Source organism: Neovison vison, chromosome 3 (assembly GCF_020171115.1).
Source record: "Neovison vison isolate M4711 chromosome 3, ASM_NN_V1, whole genome shotgun sequence".
Lineage (NCBI taxonomy): Eukaryota > Metazoa > Chordata > Mammalia > Carnivora > Mustelidae > Neogale > Neogale vison.
In genome coordinates, this window is record NC_058093.1 from 1216083 (window position 1) to 1235029 (window position 18947).

Sequence of the window (18947 nt, forward strand, 5' to 3'; positions counted from 1 at the left end):
TTCCCTCAGGAAATAATTACAGCTGCCCGAGCACACACTCCCACTAATGAATTCTTTACATTTGGCTTCAAGATTTCCTCATATTTTCTACTTTTGGCTTCTTCTACCAAAATTTGTGCTGGTAACTCAGCAAAAGTCAGGAGGAGTTTCCCCACGTAGGTTGTTGTAGTCACGACACTTTGCTGTCTGGGGTGAGGTCTTCATGGATTGCAGCTGATCTTTAAGTCACTGCCTGTGTATTTATCAAAATTCCTTTAAGAAACTGTATCATCCAGATCTGTTTCTATATTCTGAGTATAATCTTCTGCTGTGTTACCACTGCCATAATGGTATATTGAGAAAAATTTATAGCCTCTGAGTTTCTCGGCGTATGGAATATGATGGCAGCTGTGCAGGGTCCGTTAAACGATAAATGCTCTTGGTTGTCTCCTGGTGCAAGGGACGGGACTGAGGACGGCAGGTCTGGCTCCAGCCCACCACGGAGGACAGAGGAAAGGAATGGACAATGAGATTTATACGTGTACTCAGCAGGAAGAAGGCGTGTGCCTCAGTGCACTGAACGGAGGGCTAAGATTCAAGACGTCCAGATTCTGGACCTTCCAAGAAGATGGAGAGTTCGTGTTTATCCTCTGATTCTTGTCGTAGAAAACAGAGCACTAAAGAAATGGGTTAAAAAATTAAATGAACATTTTCTTGTGAATTCTGTGCAAATCTGGAGGAGTGTGTGTGTGCGTGTGTGCGTGTGTGTAAGACAGAAATAGGAGAGAGAGAGAAAGAGGGATTGAACTAAATGAACTATAACACTTGGAGACACTGAGCCATTTTACTGTTAAACGCTAGAGAAAAAGAAAGATTTCTATTTATGCACAAGAAGCCATCATGGTCTGCAAAAACTAGTAGAGATTTATACTGGAGTGATACAGCAACTGTTAATTAAGCACGAGAAGATTTAAGGAATGACGTGGTCTGTGAGAGGAAGTGTTTCAACATACCTAATTGTGACATCTGGCCCAATAAGTCTTCTGCAGCTGGTGCCTGTATGTGCGACATATCCCTCAGGCCAGCAGCCACCAAGGCCACAGGGCTACCAGCTCTGCCCCACCATCTGAAGAAGCAGGTGGTTTATTTCCTTAGAACTTCCGGGGCTTTGGGCCTTTTCAGCCGCGGGAATGAAGGAGAATGCTGCCTTACACCACAGTTGGGCACCCAAGTAAATCTCGTTTGGAGTTTTCCTCCACTTCACAAGCCAGGACAGCACAGAAGCAGCCGTACCTCCTCTTTAGGGACCAGTACCTTGGTGCTGGGCCCAGTACCAAGAGTTCAGGCAAAAACCAGACTCAACAAAGGTTTTGTGAATACGCATACGTGCACCTTGGAATTCTTGTGGGTAGGACTAACAGAACCATAAAGAAAGACAGAAGAGCCTGCTGAAATCCCAGGTGGAGATCTGAGCTTTATAAGCTCACAGCATGGACTGTGTACCCCTAGACGTCTGACACCTGCTCTGTGCTAATTGCATACATAATTAATTATCTGGTGCACTAGATGGTGATGTCTTGAGGAGGATTAATAAGACGTCTTCATATTTGTACTCTTGGTGTCTCACTGTATTTACGAAGATTCATGTATTTATAACAGATAATGGTTCTTTCTGTAAAGAGTAGATGCTCAGTAGATAAGCACAGGCCCAGAAACGAAACGCATCCAGAAGGCAGGCAGATAACACAAATGAGTGAATTCATGTTGTGTCATAAAAACGGATGGCGGAAACGAGTGTCCGCTCCCGTGGGCATCCATATGTATTGCCACGTAACAGCCCCCTGCAGCTAGTGGGTTATTCAAGTACTGTGATGCGTCATAGTTCTGTAGGTCGTCCACGGGGTCTGGGCTCCTCTGGCTGGTTCTTCTGCTGGCAGGTCCGGTGCTGGCACACGCACTACTCCTGAGGTGGCTGGACCCTGCTTGTCCAGATGGCCTCCCCGCGTGGCTGCTGTGCACGCGGCAGACACAGGTTCTGCATCTTCACCAGATGTTAAGCAGCTCACAGCTTCCTCATCTGGCCCTCAGAAGCGGCCTCAGGCCTGCTAATGTCCCATTGCCTCGAACAAGTACATTATTAACCTTGATGGACAGAACTTAAAACTTTGTGATCATTCTTTCATTTTACCATAAAAGACATTTAAATTTTGAAATGTTTTAGAGATTAAAGCACCCTTCCATCCACATATATGACCATGCTGAACTTTTAGCCTCTGCTGCTAGAGCTTAACACTCTGCTCTAAATAACCATAATTTTTTAAAGAACCATTCCACTGGGAAATTTTTGTCTTCGTATAATTTGAATTTCTCTTGCTGTACCCTGAATGGTAAATGCACCCTTTTTCATGGCCTTTTAGTATTTCAGTGTCTAAGTCCCTTCAGTGGTAGCTGACATGACCATGGGTTGCTGTGAATTCTACTTCACAAGGGACGTCCGTAGAGAAAGGTTCCCTTCGCGGCATCTCGTGCACATGCGAGCCAAAGCGTGTGACTCCTGCACTTCTGCGTACAATTATTCTCCAGGACCTCCTGCCTGCTTTACAGCATGCATGAAGCTTTTGTGAGTCATCATAATTACAGTTAATAACTCAGTTTTTCGCTAACCAGAAAGAACACTTGTTGGGTCACAAACAGCGGCACACCTGGCAAAAGGAGCAACAAATCAAATAATTGAGTATCGTTCTATAACCTATATATCAAAAAATACTGCATTTAGTACATTCCAAGTTTTACCTGCTTTTTTAATCTGTTTGCAAGTCCAGGGGAACAGTACTGGATACTCCAACATGATTTAACAGATCCTGTGAGCTGTCATTCTCTCCGACGAGCTGTCCCCTCTCACTCCTTCCTTAAGAAACGGTCTCGGCATTTCAAACTCTGCATCAAGACTGGGCGGCAAAAGAAAACAAGACGTTGAATGGTCTCTAGTTTCTATTTAGAAAATAACGTGTGATTTTCATAATTGAGTACATTCTTGGGTAGCGTGCTATTTCAACCTATGATCTGAGTAAAACTGACACGAGGCTATGTAATTGATTGTCAAGTAGAGGTATGATCGAATCAGCATCTTCCGCACGTGCCATATCTGGGTTTTGCCAGCCTTCAGGACGTGTGGCTGCGGAGAAAACACGGGTAATTTCCTGCAGTCATGAAGCGCGCTGTTTGAAGCACCGAGTGTATCACAAATACGAAAGCAAAAAACGCAATAAAGGAGAATTCCCACCGCACCAGGGAGCGCTAGGGACGGCTCCCACTCCGACGAGGACTCACACCAAAGACTGATGTGAGGGTTAAGAAAAAGCGGCATCAATCCCTTTAACTGAAGCCTCAGGGTAACTGAGCTCAGAGGGGCTAGAGACTGTAGGACTGTGTCCATGGCTTCGAACGGAGTCAGGGGCGACCTCAGCTGAACAGAAACGGTCCCTGAGCGAGCGCAGGCCTGCGAGGGGACGCCGGCCCCCAAACGCTGGGCACCGACTCGGACACCACACGAGTCGCGGCACCTTCAGGTAGTTGCTGACTCCGGCGACTCAAAATACCACGTCCCTTTTTGTTTAAAAAAAAATCATCCTTTATTTATTTATGTATTTATACTTAGCCGACATATAGTAGCAGAACTTACGGTGGGCTTTTTTTTTTTTTTTTAAGTATTTATGGATTTGGGAGACACGACAGGAGCAGAGGGAGACGCAGGCTCCCCGCTGAGCCGGTCCTGTGGGTCACGGATTAGGGCCGACGCGAACCAACTAGCCACGGAGGAGCCTCCTTAAGGCGGGCTCTCTAACTCAACATTTTTTGTAAAAATATTGAAAGGTGGAGAAAGTTTTAAACTTACAAAGAATGATCTAGATACTCATACAAAAAGGAAAGAAAAACAGAAAAGAGAATTACTAAAAACCGCCGTAATGTGGTTTAGTGGAAACGGGCCTTCATGACGCTCCTGTCTTTGTGCGGATTTTCCCTTCCTGGTCCCTCGTGGTGCTGCTGCTCCCCACACTCTCGCGCCCATGTCCTTGTCTCTCTGCATCGGTCCCGGTGTCCTTGTCTCTCTGCATCGGTCCCGGTGCTGGAACCGCAGGATGCTCCGGACCCTCATGGTCAGCCATCCCCAAGTCAGCCCTGAGAGTTCCCAGCTCCTGTACAAAGACTGAACTGGTGTGTCCAGCCGTGTGCAGGGGGACACTGCGGGCTCCACACAGGCAAGAATGATTACATACGACTTAGTTTTACTCTTTGCCAAAACAAAGTCACATTGTCTGTGAAACGTGTATGACAAAATGTCACCTATTGCTTCAGTTTTGGGGAAAGGACATTGACAGACCTTTCTGGCTTTGATGTAGAAAAACAATACCCACATCTGCCCTTTGTCCAGGAAGTTTTCCACATTACTCATATTCTGCTTCCACCTTACATTTTCAAACACCATCCATCAGAGCCATAAATGTAAATGTATTTATTCTCCAAATGGGAGGCTTTGCTGAGGTTTTGCTATATAACCCACTCAGAATCAATAAAAATAGGTCCACACCCCATCACCTAATAGTAAAATTTGCAAGTCTTAGTGACAAAGAGAAAATCCTGAAAGCAACCCGGGACAAGAAGTCTGTAACATACAATGGTAAAATATTAGATTGGCAGTGGACTTGTCCATAGAGACCTGGCAGTCCAGAAAGAACTGGCATGATATATTCAGAGCACTAAACGAGAAAACATGCAGCCAAGAATACTATATCCAGCTAGGCTATCATTGAAAATAGAAGGAGAGATAAAAATCTTCCAGGACAGGGGCACCTGGGTAGCTAGTGGGTTAAAGCCTTTGCCTTCAGCTCAGGTTGTCATCTCAGGGTCCTGGGATCAAGCCCTGCATCGGGCTCTCTGCTCAGCAGGGATCCTGCTTCCCCCTAACTCTGCCTGCTTCTCTGCCTACTTGTGATCTCTCTCTGTCAAATAAATAAATAAAATCTTAAAAAAATAAAAAACCTTCCAGTACAAACAAAAACTAAAAAACAAAATAAAACAAAACAAAACAAACTTCCAGGACAAACAAAAAATGAAAGAATTTGTAAACACCAAACCAGCTCTACAGGAAATATTGAAAGGGGTCATCTAAGCAAAGAGAGAGCCTCAAAGTAGTAGACCAGAAAGGAACAGAGACAATATACAGTAATAATCACCTTACAGGCAATACAATGACACTAACTTCATGTCTCTCAATAGTTACCCTGAATGTAAATGGACTAAATGCCCCAATCAAAAGACACAGGGTATCAGAATGGATAAAAAAACAAAACCCATCAATACGCTATCTACAAGAAACTCATTTTAGACCCAAAGACACCTCCAGATTTAAAGTGAGGGGGTGGAAAATAATTTACCATGCTAATGGACATCAAAAGAAAGCTGGGGTGGCAATCTTTATATCAGATCAATTAGTTTTAAGCCAAAGACTATAATAAGAGATGAGGAAGGACACTATATCATAATCAAAGGCTCTGTCCAACAAGAAGATCTAACAATTTTAAATATCTATGCCCTAACGTGGGAGCAGCCAACTATATAAACCAATTAATAACAAAATCGAAGAAACACATCAACAATAATACAATAGTAGGCAACTTTAACACCCCCTCGCTGAAATAGACAGATAATACAAGCAAAAGATCAACAAGGAAATTAAGGCCTTAAATTACACATTGAATCAGATGGACATCACAGTATATTCAGAATATTCCATCCCAAAGCAACAGAATACACATTCTTCTCTAGTGCGCATGGAATATTCTCCAGAATAGATCACATCCTGGGTCATAAATCAGGTCTCAACTGGTATCAAAAGATTAAGATCATTCTCAGCATATTTTCAGACCACAATGCTCTGAATCTAGAACTCAATCACAAGAGGAAAGTTGGAAAGAATCCAAATACATGGAGGCTAAAGAGCATCCTTCTAAAGAATGAATGAGTCAGCCAGGAAATTAAAGAAAAATTGAAAAGATTTCATGGAAACAAATGATAATGAAAACACAACAGCTCAAAGTCTGTGGGACACAGCAAAGGCAGTCCTGAGAGGAAAATATATAGCGATATAAGCCTTTCTCAAGAAACATGAAAGATCTCAAATACACAACCTAATCCTATACCTAAAGGAGCTGGAGAAAGAACAGCAAAGAAAGCCTAAACCTGGCAGGAGAAGAGAAATAATGAAGATCAGAGCAGAAATCAATGAAATAGAAACCAAAAACAAAACAAACAAACAAAAAAGAAGAAGAAGAAGAAGAAATCAACAAAACTAGTAACTGGTTCTTCGAAAGAATTAATAAGATTGATAAACCCCTGGCCAGATTTATCAAAAAGAAAAGAGAAAGGACACAAATTAATAAAATCATGAATGAAAGTGGAGAGGTCACAACCAACACCAAAGAAATACAAACAATTAGAAGAACATATTATGAGTAATTATACGCCAGCAAATTTGACAACCTGGAAGAAATGGATGCATTCCTAGAGACATATAAACTACCACAACTGAACCAGGAAGAAATAGAAAACCTGAACAGACCCATAACCAGTAAGGAGATTGAAGCAGTCATTAAAATTCTCCCAACAAGTGAAAGCCCAGGGCCAGACGGCTTCCCAGAGGAATTCTACCAATCATTTAAAGAAGAATTAATTCCTATTCTCCTGAAACTCTACCAAAAAATAGAAGTGGAAGGAAAACTTCCAAATTCATTTTATGTGGCCAGCATTACCTTGATCCCAAAACCAGACAAGGATCCCATCAAAAAAGAGAATTACAGACCAATATCCTTGATGAACACAGATGTGAAAATTCTCACCAAAATACTAGCCAATATGATCCAACAGTCCATTAAAATGATTATTCACCACGACCAAGTGGGATTTATTCCAGGGCTGCAAGTTTGGTTCAACACCAGCAAATCATTCAGTGGGATACACTACATTAATAAAAGAAAGAACAAAAACTATATGATACTCTCAAGAGATGCTGAAAAAGCATTTGACAAAGTACAGCATCCATTCCTGATCAAAACTCTTCAAAGTGTAGGGATGGAGGGTACATACCTCAATATCATCAAAGCCATCTTGAAAAACCCACCATGAATATCATTCTCAACGGAGAAAAACTGAGAGCTTTTCCATTAAGGTCAGGAACATGGCAGGGATGTCCGTCATCACCACTGCTATTCAACATAGTACTAGAAGTCTTAGCCTCAGCAATCAGACAACAAAAAGAAATTAAAGGCATCCAAATCAGCAACAAAGAATGGGAGAAGATATTTGCAAACAACCTATCAGATAAAGGGCTAGTATCCAAAATCTATAAAGAACTTATCAAACTCAACACCCAAAGAACAAATAATCCAATCAAGAAATGGGCAGAGGACATGAACAGATATTCTGCAAAGAAGACAGCCAGATGGCCAACAGACACATGAAAAAGTGCTCCACATCACTCGGCATCAGGGAAATGCAAATCAAAACCACAATGAGACATCACCTCACACCAGTCAGAATAGCTAAAATTAACCAGTCAGGAAATGACAGATGCTGGCGAGGATGTGGAGAAAGGGGAACCTCCTACACTGTTGGTGGGAATGCAAGCTGGTGCAACCACTTTGGAAAACAGCATGGAGGTTCCTTAAAAAGTTGAAAGTAGAGCCATCCTACGACCCAGCAATTTCACTACTGGGTATTTACCCTAAAGATACAAATGTAATGATCTGAAGGGGCACGTGCACCCGAATGTTTATAGCAGCAATGTCCACGATAGCCAAACTATGGAAAGAACCTAGATGTCCATCAACAGATGAATGGATAAAGAAGAAGTGGTATATATACATAATGGAATACTATGCAGCCATCAAAAGAAATTAAATCTTGCCATTTGTGACGACGTGGTTGGAACTAGAGGGTATTATTCTTACCAAAATAAGTCAATCAGAGAAAGACAACTATCATATGACCTCCCTGATTTGAGGAAGTGGAGATGTAATGTGGGGAGTTTGGGGGTAGGAAAAGAATAAATGAAACAAGATGGGATCGGGATGGAGATAAACCATAAGAGACTCTTCATGTCACAAAACAAACTGAGGGTTGGGGGGGGGGAATAGGGAGAGGGTGGTTGGGTTATGGACATTGGGGAGGTTATGTGCTATGGTGAGTGCTGTGAAGTGTATAAACCTGGCGATTTACAGACCTGTACCCCTGGGGCTAATAATACATTATATGTTAATAAAAAATAAAAAATAAATTTAAAAAAAATTGAAAAAAGAAATAATTTTTAAAAAGGAATACTAATTTTGAAAATAAAAGAAATGAAAATTAGCTATAATGTCACTACTTTGAATAACACTATTGACTATCTTTACTTTTTCCTAAATTCATTCTATCCAATTGTTGTGACCAAATATAGAAATAAATATGGTATGCATTTAACAAACTATTATTTTTTCTTCTATTTTGCAAATGTTTCTCTAATTTTATGGTATTTTAACATTACGAAGGATTATTTTCTTTAAAGATTTATTGATTTTAGAGAGAGAGCTCATGCAACTGTGAGTGGGGGAGGTGCAGAGGGAGAGAATCTTCAAGTAGACACCCCACTGAGCACAGAGCAGGACCCATGAGATCATACTAGAGTCAAAAGCTTAATTGACTGAGCCACCCAGGTGGCTGATATCAAGAAGGATTATTCAAAAGTTAGATGAAAAAATGGAAACAGTGGATATCACCATTAAAATACAGTGTTTTTTTTACAGTGCTAAGCAATTTAATGAGTTAAGAAGAGAAAATACAAGGAGTTAAAACATTTTCTTCAGACAATATGGTTGTTTTACTTCAAAATCATATGTACATTAAATGAAAAACTTAAAATATTATGCAAAAAATAAGAAAATTGCCAGAGGTGAAGAGAGTGGGAGAAGGGGTAAAACAGGTGAAGGATGAAAAGACACACAAACTTACCGTTATAAAAGAAGTAAGTCATGTGGGTCTGAGGGACAGCAAAGGGAATACGGTGGCCACCACTGGAACGATTATGTACGGGGACAAGAGGTCACCTGACTTACCATGGTGATCATCTCGTAATGTACATTAGTGTCAAATCACTGTGTTGCATACCTGGAACTTACATATTATTGTGTGTCAACTATACTTCAATGAAAAATTTTTAAAATAACAGGTTTTGTGGATTTATTTGTGTCTCCTTAAAATATATCAAATTCCTTGGAGCAACTGGATAGCTCAGTTGATTAGGCATCGACGCGTGGTCTCAGCTCAGGTCTTGATCTGAGAGTTTTGAGTTCAAACCGTGTGTTGGGCTCCATGCTGGATGTGGAGACTACCTTAAAAAAATTAAATTAAATTTTCATCCTTAGTACCTATGGATGTAACCGTCTGTGGAAATAGGGTCTTTGCAGACACTTGCAGCCTGTGTGGGGGGCAGTGATCAATGAGAGTGAATACCACCCCCCTGTGTGGCCATGTCTGTTTCTCCAGCCAATACAGAACTCCTAAAAGACCTATTAATATAAAAGGCTTGTCACGGACCCCTCCACAGTGTGGTATACCTTCTATAAAATGTAGATATATGAGCATACAAGTCTATGAAAATTTCTAAAAAGGAAACAAGTCATGGTAAATTGTTAACAGGGGTTACTGCTGGCAAACAGGATATGCATGAAGGGGAGATGTAAACAGGGGAAATAGAAATTAGAAAGGTCTTCTCATGCTTTCATGCGTTAGAACTTTCTTTTTAAGCATTATTAATATATTTACAAAATAGTATCCAAGCTATAAACTTGAAGTTATTCTGAGTTTTTACCTTTCCAGCCTTTATAACTGACATACTTCTTTTGGAAACATTCTTTGGTCTGCTGGCTTACCTCTGACTTAATCTTATGCTTTTCTATTGCTAGTGGACATTGTCACAGTAAAATCTGTAGTGAAACTTGAAATAAATTTATTATTGAAATATTTTTATAGTCTGCTTACTTTGTTAGCATAAATTTCTAAATATTCACTATCTCTTATTATAAACAGTGGATCCATAGAAAATGACTTGGTAGTTAAATGTTAAGAAATTTATTTGTACCATGAGAGTGAATAGGGAACTTCTTTGTACTCACTTAAAATTATCTTCCAAAATATTTATTTAGGAATGAAGTATTTCAGTCTCATGCCAGCTGCCTCCAGCGCCAAATGTCTGAACGTTCATGTAGCCGGACTCAACCTGAAGCCACATTAAGGAGTATGAGTCAGAAAGCAAACATATTTGAAAGGCAAGTTAAGTCTTGAGAGAGAATTCTCCAAGAATGTTGAAAGGGGACTTGAGTGGTCACAATTACAGTAAACCTTTGTTGTAGCTATCTTTTCCTTCCAAGTTACCTTAGTCTTCTTATCCTTAAATCTTTCTCTTCTCCCCCGAGAACTTGGAAAGTCTTCTCCAGCCCAGTCCGTGGAGGGCTTCTGTGGTTTCAGCCACTGTTACTTTCATCTCACAGATACTCTTACTTTTTTCTAATTGAAGTTAATTCTCGTTTGCTTTTGCTCCTGTTACCAGCAGCTAGGATGAATGCCTAAACACAGGAAACAGAGCATACCATTCCTTTCTCAGAAACCAGCTCATTTTGGCCCCCTGACTTCTGAAATTCTCCTCTTCACTCACTCAGCTACTATATAAAAAGTGTGAACTGAAAAAAACTGTAGATATAACAATAAAAATGGGATTAGCCTGATGATCAACATCTCGGGATTTTTTTTAAGATTTTTAAAATTTATTTGACAGAGAGATCACAAGTAGGCAGAGAGGCAGGCAGAGAGAGAGGGGGAAGCAGGCTCCCTGCTGAGCAGAGCCCAATGTGGGGCTCGATTCCAAGACCCCAAGATCATGACCTGAGCCGAAGGCAGAAGCTTAACCGCCTGAGCCACCCAGGCGCCCCAACATCTCAGGGTTGATACATTTCATAAAATGCAACTAAAATGCCTTCACCAAAAAGCGATTGGTCAAAAATTCAAAATTTTAAGCTTATGCTGTGATAATATTCTGTTTTACTTTCAGTCTGATAGGAGTCCTGGTTGGCCAAAATAAGAATTATTGTAGCCGTTGTATAAAACAGGCCCCCGGCAAAAAAAATGAAATAGGCCAATTGTAGTGAAATTATTGAAAATTCTAGTATAACTACAGAGAACAGGGGTGGCTGTAGGGGTGGGCTACCTGGATGATGCGGGCTTCCCTGGTGTGAAATGTAAGTGATGAGTCACTAAATTCTCCTCCTGAAACCAATATCACGCTGTATGTTAACTAACTAGAATTTAAAGAAAAATTTGAAACAAAACCAATTAGAATGTTTCTTTTCTTATTTAAATTCAATTTCAAAGTTCAGTTTCTTAATATTTTATATATTTATTGGACAGAGAGAGAGAGAGAGATCATAAGTAGGCAGAGAGGCAGGCAGAGACAGAGAGAGGAGGAAGCAGGCTCCCGCTGAGCAGAGAGCCCGATGCGGGGCTCAATCCCAGGACCCTGAGATCATGACCTGAGCCGAAGGCAGAGGCTTTAACCCACTGAGCCACCCAGGCAGCCCTCGAAGGTAAGTTTCCTAATAAATATTTACTCTATGTTTTGTTTTTTATGTGTGTGTTTAAATGAGTCAGTCATATAAATATGTAGTTTTATTTGAATTAAGATGCATTTAATTAGGTTTGTAGTCAATGTTTAATATTTAATAAGAATCAGGTTTCTTAGTCTTCTTACCAGTTGTGTAAATTGAATAAGTCAGATGTGAAACAAAGTACAGGTATCAGGGAGTGTTATACACCAAGTGTCTGATGCAAATTTTAATGCAAATATTTTCAAACTTTAATGAATCATTAAACCTTTTCAAGATTGTAAGATGTCCTGAAAAGAATAAAGCTGTCAACGTAACTAATTCAAGTAAGGAAAAACATGTTGGGCCAAGACTCTTTACTCATCTGTATGATTATCTCGGAGTTTGTCCAGAGAAAACTGTATTTATCTAAACTCAACTGGTGAACAAAGTTTAAACTTAAGCTATTCTCCCCTCTTCATTTTTTTTTTTAAGATTTTATTTGACAGAGAGGAAGAGAACACAAGCAGGGCGAGTGGCAGAGGGAAGGGAAGAAGCAGGGAGCTAACATGGGGTTAAGCCTAATCTCGTCTCTGTCCCAGGACCCCGGGATCAGGACTTGAGCCAAAGGCAGACGCTCAGCGGAGGGAGCCGCCCATGCGCCCTGTCCCCACATCTAGTAATTAACTTGGCAGCAGTGCACAAGACGGGTTAGAAGAAGAGTTAATGAATCTGATAACTGAACAACAGCTGCTCTTCTCAAATACTTATTGGAAAGAATGGGTATAAAGTATACACACGCTTGGCTGTTAATTGGAAGCACTGGTATAGAGAACAATTAAGGTAGAAACCAAGATTTTGAGACAATGACGTGAGATGACTCTACTACCCGTAGTAGTTTTTACAGACTTTTTTCAAAGATTCTTAAAAGCTATGGTGGACAGGGTCATGGTGTTGAGTTGTAGTATGGCTTAGGCAAAAAAGGTCTCCTTGAACTTTAAGTCCCCCCCAAAATAAAAGAATAAATGAGTAAACTCTGAGATCCAGATCCCATGTTCGTGTCTGACAGCATCTTTCATCTCCATCAAATACGCTTGTGGTCACCTTCTGTACCTTCCTTCTACACCTGCCTGCTGTCTCCCTTAACACTTACTGTTTCTGTTTCATACCTATTACCCAATACTTCCAACCAACTTATCTTTGACTACACATCTCTCTTCAGGTATCTGTTATCCCTACGTGACTTCTAAGATGATGCTAGATCATGTTGTGTTCACATTTGTACCCCTGGTGTTACCTACGGACATCTCTGAATTACACATTCTCACCATATATTTGAAAAACTGGCAAACTGTTTGAACATCCGTATTTGTGTCATGTTGATTTTCTTTCATGTAGAAAGTTTTATTTGACTTTGCTCCGAGTTTCAGCTAAACAAGAATAAAGCAAAAAAGAAGAGATCAATATACTAATTCCATATACTAATTTAAACTTCTTTTATTTTGATTTAAATGTACTCATTCCAAAAACATTCTATTACTAGTAGTAAAAATTAGTAACAGGATACTCTGGGAGTATTCTCAGAGCATAATTGAAAATCAAAAGGTAATTTAAATCTTTAGGAACCAAATATTGTTAGAATATTTTATAGTTGAATAATCTTGAAACAGTTCAACTAAGTGATGTAATTATGTCTTTTGTACCCTTTACATTTTAAAACTTAAAAAAAAATTATTGAAATTAAATTCAAACCATTAGCCCAGCAAATGTTCACAAAAATAGTAATCTTTGTCACATTAGCAACTTCTTTATGAGTGACAGACATTTAGGGAATTTCAACTGTGTCATAAAAGGTTCTCATAATATTTTTCCAGGCAACCTGCCTCCCACAGAGGCCTCCAGTTGTGAAAGACAAAACAGATCTGTAATGGAAAGAGTAGTGAGCCTGTCCGGCTTGTGGCACCAGCCCTGTCACTAAGTAACTAGGAGACGGGGCCTCCAGTTCTGTCTGGGACAAGGTTAGAATGCAATACGTAGTCCTTCCAAATCAATTACAATTAATTATAATCCGATTCTTTTTTATTCACATGTGATTTCCATAGATCAGAATAGGCAAGATTTTTATAAGGTTCTTAGTTACTTAGGTAATTGGATTTATATCAGAAATAATTAACACTCTGGCACACTTTGAAATGCCTCTTCATTAAAATAAATTATATGAACTCTTAATCAGTGAGGAACAGTAGCTGAGCCTGATTTGATAAGCGGGAAGAGAGTGCATGATATATTGTTGTATACTTTGAAGGAAATCTGTGACACAAGTTTAAGTTATACTGTTTCTTTGAGATCATTATGATCATTCAATTGATTTTTTTCTAAAAAATAAATAAGAAAGTTAAAAGCAGTAGTTCTTACACCAGGGCAATACTATGATTACTTCCTGTTCAGATGATCTTAAAATGGATCTATCTTCACAGTGTCATTTAAGTTACCATGTGTAAATTGTCACATTTGAGATAACAATTCTGGAATTTCTTAAAAATTTTAAAGAGAGGTCAAAAGTTTATTAATCAGTTGTAGCTGTTAATGAGAAGTGGACTATATTCAAGGACCTAAATTTAAAAACCCTTCAGAATATTATACAAAAATTATTTTGTAAATAAAATTATTAATACTTTTTAGGACTTAAAAATGAGTGTAAACATAACAACAACAACAAAAGGCCAAAAAAGAAAATGAGCAATCCTCCTCCGGACACAATTCAGGCAATTATGTAGAAATTTGAGATCTTTATGTTGTCTGTACATTACAGGGCAAGGAGGTAAGCGAGCCCAGTTTTCTCACCAGTAAAGTGAAGAGTTGTACTACTTAATGTCTTCTGTATTTTTGGTTCTACCTTTCACGTTTTTTCAAAAACTGAAGAAGAACAAAGTAGGAAAAGAAAAAAGGAGAAGATTAGTCTTCCTTTTTCTATTTGTTGGGAAACATTGATCAGAATTATATGATAAATTATACTTTAAGCTAAAATTAATGCAAGTTATTTTGTATGTTCTTAGTCCAAACCATAAACTTCTCCGTAAATGTAGCATTTCCCTCACATATTGATGGCAGGAATGTTTAGCTAAAATTTTAGAGTAAGAATCAAATTCCATTCAAAACTTTAAGCTATTTATTTTACCTTTCCCTAATACTTTTATGAACATTAGCCTAAAGGGCATGAATTTTCCTTAATTTGGCAATTCTGTTCCAGCATATCATTCATACTAGTCTCTGCTAAGATATTTACTGGAGTTTTTGAAGGTCAAATGGATTTCTGGGGAACATCCTAAGTTTGCACTTTCCAGATCACCTGGAATCTTGCTGACCGTCTGAGTGAATAGTTTTCATGGCATCATTAATGTCTTTTGGCACTTTAATAACACCTGGAGGGAGTTCCAGTAAAGTATTGAAACTCCCCTCATAGCCACTCTGGTAGTGAGGCACGAGACCAGACTGCTTCTCGGTTTGCTAGCCCACAGATCTGGAGTTCAAATAATCTCAAACAATTTGTGTACCTCAAGTATGCCCCTTTGTCTTTGAGGGTTATGTTCACTTTTTTTGCACCTGAAGAAGCAGTTCTTGGAGACTCCGTGCCTCCTTCATGAGTTGTGTGACTATTATCTAGGTAGGTGTAGTACGTTTCATTATCTCAGGCATTAGGGAAAGTCAGCCCCCCACCCAGAATGTTCAAGAGTTATTTTACCCCAATTTTTCCTCAGTTCTCATTAGGAGATAGGAGCACGTAAGACAATTCGATTTCATAGCAATGACACAAAAACACTCATCTTGATTGCATGGGGGTACAGACCTAGGTCAGTCTAAGTAAAACAAGCCCTGAAATTCACTGATCTAAGGAATTCCAGGGGTTGACATTTAAGAAAGTTGTTTTCTCTGAACTAATCCAGTGACCCAATGATAAAATTTCTAAGTCAGCTTTAAGGGTTTGTGAACAAGGTAAAAAATGTAATTTGTCTGAGTAAAAGGAAAGGAAACCCATTAAGATATATCAAAACCTAGCCATTATGTTAACTCGGAAGAACATTTAAATTTACAAAAATTATCCCTAATAAGTTATGACACAATGTATCTTAACCAAAACATTATCTGTGAAGTTTAAATGTAATTTAATTCATCCCATTTCTTTATTGTTTTGTTTTGATTTTATCTCCTTAACTACTTTCTACTAAAAAAAACAAGGCTTTTTAGGAAATGTGTGTCAAATGATTTATATCACCAAATGCTTATTTATTTATTTATAATGATCTCCCTTTTTTTTTTTTAAGATTTTATTTATTTATTTATAGAGACAGGAGAAGCAGAGGGAAAAGCAGGTTCCCCAATGAGCAGGGAGCCTGATGTGGGACTTGATCCCAGGACCCTGGGATCATGACCTGAGCCAACAGCAGATACTTAACCATCTGAGCCATTCAAGTGTCCATCAAATGCTTTTTTACATATTGCCACTGTTTTAAGAGATAAAGAGTATTAGAATTATATATGGATAACATGTTCCCCAGAAATGAATGGGAACAAATTTAACACATTTAAATTTGAAGATTATTTCTTTTTTGTTGTTGTTATATTCAATTAGCCAATATATAGTAATCATTCGTTTTTGATGTAGTGTTCAACGATTCATTGTGTGTAACACCCAGTGCTCATCACCGCATGGGGTCTCCTTCACGCCCATCACCCAGTTACCCCATCCCCCACTCTACCCCCTTCCATAATCCTCAGTTTGGTTCCCAGAGTTCAGAGTCTCTTATGGTTTGTCTCCCTCTCTGATTTCTTCCCGTCCAGTTTTCCCTCCTTCCCTTATTACTTCTAAAACTAAGTAATTGGTATCACAGTTTTGTCTTAAAACACAGATTGGATGGTGGCATCAATCATTTTTAAAAGCCAAATTGGTGTCTGCTGAGGTTTTATGAAATGAAACGCTTTATTTTGAACAGATCGTTGGAGATAAAATTGTGGATTTCTGTTCTCCCTGCATGACCTTAGAAATAATACCTTAAGTACTGAGGAGAGGGAATGGATGTGAAGTAAAATTTATGATTTACACAAGAAAGTTTTTTAGAGTCATATTCCTCCACAGTGGTATTACCAGTTTCTTAGATAATTTTATTTAAGGAAAAGGAGGGAAATCTTTTATAAGTAAAAGAGCGTTCCTCGTGCGGTGCCTCTTATGCATCTGGAACTTGGTAAACAGTCGGAAACCTTCCCAGAGCTTCTGAGCTCGTGTTGGCAGAAACCGCCCAAGTTCAGCCGAGAGCGCGTCCCACGACGGCTCCGAATTCCGACTCGGGTCTGCGGCCGCAGCAGCCCGGGGCCCGGGGCCCGCAGATTCTTTCTGTCCTTTCCGAGCACCGCGTCCCACTTGGAGCGCGGTCGGCCTCGCGCAGGGACGTTCCTGGGGGTCACCGGCTTCCCGGCGGGTCACGACGTCCGCGGCGACACCCGCGGGGTCGCGCCAGCCTCAGGGTCCGCCCGACGGCGAACCTGCGTCTCTGACGAAGAGCGTCGTCGTCGCGGGAGCGGCCGCGGGTCGGGGACGGTCGGAGGCGCTGGTGCGTCGTGGCGGACCCGAAGCCGTCGCTGGACCCGACACTGCGTGGACACGTCCGCGTCCCTCACGGTTAAGGCGCTTCGGGGCGGCGGCTGCGTGACCGGGAAGGGCCGGACGCCCGTCCGCGAGCGAGTGCGGGGACGTCGGGGAAACCGCGAGCGAACGCGACGTGGTCAGTAAAAGGTGGAAACACTAACCCGACGCCGTCGCTGTCGCACGTCGGGTCGTTCCCGTCCTGCGAGCCCGAGGAGGAGGAGGAGGAAGATCCGACTTTTCTACTAAAATCGATTCCCCAAAGAGCAATGATTTCCCTCCACGTTGCGGCTAAGACGTCCCGCAACGCGGGGTTCGGAAGACCCGAGGGCTCGGCGGCGCGGACGGGTCAGCGGGCGGCGCCCCCGGCCGCGGGGTCCCGGGACGAAGCGGACGACGCGGGGGACGCGGGGGACGCGGGGGACGCAGGGGACGCGGGGCCTGTGGCTGCGGCGGCGGTCCGGGCCGACCCCGCGCAGACGGACGCCGTGTCCCCTCCCGGGCCGTGGGGACCCCGCACCGGCCTCCCCGCACGCGCCTGCGGGTCCCGCGCCCGCCGCTCCGGCCCCCGCTTGGCCTCCGGAGGGACCTCGTCGAGTCGGCCGCGTGCAGCGGGTCGAAGACGGAGCCCGCGCGGGGGTCACGTCGCCGGCAGGTCCCTGGGGGAGAAGGTGCCCACTTCTGCCGCCGACTGGTGACTGTCACCCCTGCCGAGCGACACTCACTACGGTTCTCCCCGAAGGTCAGATAAAGTGACCCCCCCATCCCCCCGTCTGAAGCGGTAGGACACGCGCCACCGCTGAAGTCGGAACAGTGCGGGGCGCCGGGCGGCTCCGGGGCTTGAGCCTTTGCCTTCGGCTCAGATCATGATCTCAGGGTCCTGGGATCGAGCCCCGCGTCGGGCTCTCTGCTCAGCGGGGACCTGCTTCCCCCCCCCTCTCTGTCTCTGCCTCTGTCTCTCTGCAGACTTGTAATCTCTGTCTAATAAATAAATGTTTTTTAAAATGTGATCTTAAAAAAATAAATACAAACAGTATGGAGACCATGGTCATTAAAACTTTTTAATTGCTTTAAATTTAAAAAGAAATGGCAGGTGCAGATCAATCACTATCAATGTAAGAAACACTGTGAAAGACAAAGTTTCTGTAGGGAAGTGATACCTGGAGAGACGCTCATGTCCCAGGTCAGACTCTACTGAAAACCAGGCCGAGATCTAGGTTGAAGGGAGGGGGAGCTGCACAGGATGTGGCATTTATGTCTTCAGTAGGTTTCCAGTTTCCAAGTGCATGTCTCCACAGGAGAAGACTAACACTTTGAAATCCGGGGTGCAGACTTCAGGTGGGTAATTCTGAGAAACTCGAAACTAAATTTCATGGAACCCAAACCTGCTGGGCTGTCCGAAGCAGCCGCCTCCCCTGCAAGCAGAAAGTAGTCTTCCTTGTTCGGGAACACTGGGGGCACCTCACCGGAAGCAGATTTCTCACAGACTGCCGCCTGTCCTCCTCAATTTTGGTCGCTTCACACCAGAGGCTGTTCAGGCATCACCAAACAATCTGAACAGAAACGCATGTGTCCAAGTCCACCTGTTAACAGCAAACTCTCCAGAGGAACCGCAGGCTCTAGCCATCTTCTAGCGAGAGCTAGAAGAAATGTGTTTAACC